We start from the raw sequence: 5257 nt of genomic DNA on the forward strand, positions 1-5257 counted from the left end.
CAAAAAAACTCCCAATTAGATTCAACTTTTTCCATAAAGCTGCTAAAATGGAGCATGCATGGAGAAAGGGATTGGTGGGAACAGGGAGAGAGTGACTCCCTGCTAGTAGGCAGAACACCAATTGCCACATTTCCTTAGAGTTTACTGCTGTCAACAAAACCACAACACTTAAGATATTTTTGGTTTATCCAAAGTGCTGTATCAGCTGTGGGGACTCTGTCCTTTCCTTCTCCTGACAGGAGGAGAATAAACAACAAATGAAGCATGCTCAGATGGCTCATTTCAATCCTCCCCCTCACACAGCCTTCATATCAGGTCAGAGAGTGGATGGGTTACTTTCACTCCACTTTCAATTGGGTGAGAGACTTTGCTACTTGTTCCAGGGAGCCTTCTCATATCCCCTAAGCATGCCTCTGAAGAATCTTTCTACTTTCCTTTTATACAACATCATATTACATTAAATAGGAAATGTCTAATTTTGACTCAAAAGTTTAGTTTACTATATCTCAAGCAAGAAGCAGTATAGTTAATCAAAGTATTCACTGAAACTATCAACACAGTTTTGCCATCTTGTTTTACTGCTTGTTTATGCCAGCAGCAAAGAAGCCTGGAGAGCTAGTGGTGATGAAATCACAAAAGGTGTTTTCCACAGCTTGTTGAGACTTGAATATTTTCCTTGCAACAAGTGGTCCAAAGCCTGGAAGAAGTGGTAGTGAGGTCTGGCAAATATAGTGGATGACAGAGAGTTTGAGCAGCATTGTTTGTGTGACATGTGGTCAAGCATTGTCTTGCAAGAGGATTGGCTTGTATCTGTTGACCAATCTCAGCTGCTTAATTGTAAGCATCCTCATCATTTCATCCAGCTGGTTGCAGTAGTCATCCACTGTAATCGACTGACCAGGTTTCATGAAGCTGTAGTGGATTATACCAGTGCTGGACCACCAAACAGACACCATTAGTTTTTTCTTAAAGAATATTTGGTTTTAGTCTGTGTTTTAGCACTTCATCTTTATCCAACCATTGTGCCAAATGGTTGTGATTGTCAAAAAGTACCCGTTTTTCATCACACATAACAATACGGTGTAGAAATGGTTTGCCTTTATGTTGTGACAACAAAGAAAGGCAAGCTTTTAGATGATTGCTCTTCTGATGTTCATTTAATTCATGTGGTACCAATCTATCCATTGTGTTTACCTTGCTGATTTGTTTCAAATGGTCCAATATTGTTGGAATAGTAATGTCAAACCTTGCTGCTAATTCACGTGTGGGTTGAGATGAATTCACTTCCATGAAGCTTTCAGCTCATCCTTATCCGCTTTGGTCTCAGGTTGCCCACTTGGCTCATTATCAGGATTAAAGTCACTAGAATGGAACTTCTCAAACCATAAACACACTGTGCATTCATTAGCCACACCCTTCCCAAACTCTCTGTTGATATTTGAGCTGTCTGCACTGCATTGGTCCCACAACAGAACCTGTATATGAAAATAACACAAATTTTTGACTTATCCATGGTTTCACAAAAATTGTTCCAAAAAATTTTTGAAAGAAAATCACAAGCCAAACTATACCTTTGAAAGAATGAAGATTTACCTTCATAATAAAAATAAAACAAGAAGTGTCAAAGTGAAATGTCAGAGATGTCAACTATCAAACTTAGTACTTAAGGAAATCAGACATTTCATACTTTATAACCTTAATATCTTAGAAATCCACCCTCATCACCAAAATTGTCAAAAATGTGAAGCTCTTAGATTTTTTCCTATTTGCAAGCCAACAAGTTATACTATCAGTGTTATAAAAAAGCCAGCTCCAAGAGAGAGGTGAGGTTAAATTGGGTGAGGCAATACATGTGACAGCAAATAAAAAGGATAAAACAACATTTGAAGAATAAACTGAATTTTATTATGCTGCTGGAAAAAAATTAAATAACTAGCCTCACAACATCAATTCTGAATGGATTGTGAAACCAAATTTCAAAATGTCTTTTTAAAAAAAGAACATCTCTATGATCTTAAAATAGAAAAAAATCATTAAATGAAAGAAAAGACATTTAATACTGGGGGAAGTAACAAATGAGATTGTATTAAATTTTAGAACTTCTCATTGAGAGAGAGAGAGAGAGAGAAGAGGGCAAAGAGAGGACTCCTATCCAACATATATAAATACTCCTACAAGCCCATACAAAAAATATGGCTAAAACAATGGAGGATGGTTAAAATAAAACAGCATAGTCCTTCAAAAAGAAGTAATTTAATATCTTAAGAAGTGTAAAACAATGTTCAACTTTTTTAGTAATGAGGGAAATGTAAATAAAGCCTGATATAATCACATAGCAAGCAGAAGACAAAGTAAAAATAACAGAAAATACCATGTTAGCAAGCATGTAGATACACCAGGAAACTTATATACTGTTGGTGGGTGTGAAAAGTGGTACAAACATTTTGGAAAACTGTTTGGCATATTATTTATAGATGAAGAGATATAAACAGATGACACAAAAATTTTACTTTACATATGTTCCGAACAGAAACTTGTATGTGTGTCACCAATATATTTTCTAGAATTTATATACTGGCACTGTTCCTAACAGCCCCAACTAAAGCACACTCACATGTGTATCAGCAGTGGAGTAATTATGTTAGTTGTCTGATATTTACACAACAGAATTCAACACTAAAAAATGAGCGACTACAACATGCAAAAATACAAATAAACTTAAAACAACCTATGCAATTTAAAAAGTCACGTACTAAAGAGTTTCTGCTTCATAATATTTATATAAAGTATAAAAGAGGTAAAAGTGACCTCTGCCATTAGATGTCACTATAGTGCTTACTGTTGAGTATAGTGACTGGTTGAGATCATAAGAATATATCTGTGGCTAAGATGTCCTTTTAAAAAAAGCCTCTTACATAATTATGCCAGAGATGTTTTAATATTTCATTGTGCTTTGCACTTACGACCTGTGTATTTACCTTTGAATATTTTAAACACTTGAGAATGTTTTTTGTATGTCAGAAATGCATTTTAATTTTTATCTGAAAACAACTTAAATTTTTAGACAAATGAGTTTAGTATATAAATTTGATTTTGTTTTTACAGAATATAAAGATTTCTCTCATTAATCTTCCATGTGAAGGGCTACAAGCCTGAAGGAAGATACCTTCTGCACACAAGTGTGTATCTTACATGTGTGGTATTGGAAACCAGTGGTGTAGTGCTCCTACACATAAATTAGGTCAAGTAACATCACATATTAAAAGGGGGAAAGAGAAATATTCTATTTAATCAGATTCCAGAGGCAAACATGACACAAAAACTGTGCAAATAAGACCAAGTCAGTAACTTTAGTTAGGACATTGCAGATTACATTGGAATAACAAGTTTGTAAGGCTATAGTGTGCACCACATTAAAACAGTAAGGAAGAGCTATTTATATAGAAAGGTTGGAAGGAGAGATTTTTCACTAAAGCAAATTAACTTCTTGTCAATTGCCAAAACAAAACAAAACAAAACTGAGCATGAGCGTTAGTGTACTGAAGGCATGTTATACCAGTTTCTGTGCAGCATGCTACAAGTTAGTTAAAACTTCTTGACTGGTGCATATGAATCATTAATAGTCACGTTTTGCCTCTTCTTGCCAAGTTTCAGGCATGTCTCATTTTAGATGGAGTATAGCTTTTATCTATTATTTCATCCTGTAAAAACGTGAAGACAACGTTCATTCTGTGCCAGAGGATGACCAGCGACCTTGTTTATAAATTGCTCCAGCCCTTGCTTCCTTTCCTCAATAAAATTGTCATCAAATATTCCATCATCTCCTCTAAAAGGAAGTTGACGCAAAAATGCTTTTCCAGGGAGCGGGGGAACTACAACCTTGCTTTCCCTTTCTAATTCACTTCTCAGCCATTCAAAGTCACTGTATCTTCTTCTCACAGTAGATTCCTTCAGCTTGAAAATAGGAAGATTTGTCTTGACCCTGATGTCATAGGTGGTGAAGCGGCCCCGGCCGACCCCCACCGTCTGCGGGTTATTTACATGGATGTCCAGGCAGTTGCGGGGTGGCCCACAGGCGTCATTCAGGTTTGGCTGCTTGGTGATCAGCCGGTGTCCACCACGGCCCCTGCCGTTTCGCTGTAGCAGCCGCCCCCGCCATTGTGGGCTCCCTCCTTGAGAATTTCTTAAAAGTTGAAGAAAGGTAAATAGATTAATGTAATATTCTTCATAGGGCATAGGTATTGTCACTTGACACCGTGATTAGTGTTTCAAAGAAAGCTTTAATTTCTAGGTTTCAAACTAAGATAATAAAATATAAGAAAATAGAGCAGGTTATCATGAAGAACACATTCCAAATAAACTCACAGTTATATTTAACAAAAAACAAACTAATAATTCCTATTAAAGACAATATACTTTGGCTATATTCAGTTGGATAATTTAGAGATAAATTAACAATCACCACAGTGATATAACTATCAAATGTAATAGACTTTATGGCAAAGCATTTGCCATTATTGTAATTGGTATTATTTTTACATTCTTCGTGTGTAATTTCCAATGTTATTGCTTGATAGATAAGAATAACCTTATTGTTACCAACACATGCAAATACATACCCTCATGTACACACACATTTACACTAACACAAATGCATTTATCTGTGTGTACAGTTTCTTGAAATGAGAATATTTCATAGTTGTGTTTACAATTCTATGAAGATGAGTGAATAAACAACTGAATATTGAAAAAATACACACAATTCACATATTTCTGAGAAGATCAGGGATTTGTCTTACTTACGTAGGCAATGCAAAGCTTCCGTACATTGGAGTCTCTGCTCCTGAGAACAAGCGGCTGACAGTTGGGAAACCTTCACTGGTTATCAGGGAGATGTGCACCATCAGGATTATTACAAAGAGCCAAACAAACTTGAAAGATGAAGGAGAGAGTGTAAAATGATACAACAGTGCTCACCAGAAGAAATTTTAGTAGCTCTGGACGCAGAGAAGCATCTAGGGGAGAAATTAGTCATAAGTATGAATTTGACCTGTTACTTTTGCCTGTACAGAATAAAAATCATGGAGCCACTCACCCAGGGCATGGTCCCCAAACATAAAGCACCAGGGAAGGATAACAATGCTGCATGGAGTGTCTCCAGCTTTGCCAGGATGAATGATAGAGCAGTATCCCAAATCTTCTGTCTTTGTGATTTTCTGTTACTTCCTTTGTCAGTCACATACATGGAAAAAATAAT

The 5257-nt window shown here is 36.2% G+C and overlaps 1 pseudogene across 1 annotated transcript; it reads right to left on the reverse strand.

Annotated features, from left to right (window-relative positions):
* Positions 1–3323: 3323 nt before the first annotated feature.
* LOC123649339 lies at positions 3324–4999 on the reverse strand (annotated as a pseudogene). Its single transcript, XR_006738991.1, has 2 exons — positions 4804–4999; positions 3324–4183 (listed from the first exon to the last, which is right to left on the reverse strand). The product of XR_006738991.1 is annotated as a sorting nexin-3-like (transcript).
* Positions 5000–5257: the final 258 nt, after the last annotated feature.

This window comes from Lemur catta, chromosome 13 (assembly GCF_020740605.2).
Source record: "Lemur catta isolate mLemCat1 chromosome 13, mLemCat1.pri, whole genome shotgun sequence".
In the NCBI taxonomy this organism is placed as follows: domain Eukaryota; kingdom Metazoa; phylum Chordata; class Mammalia; order Primates; family Lemuridae; genus Lemur; species Lemur catta.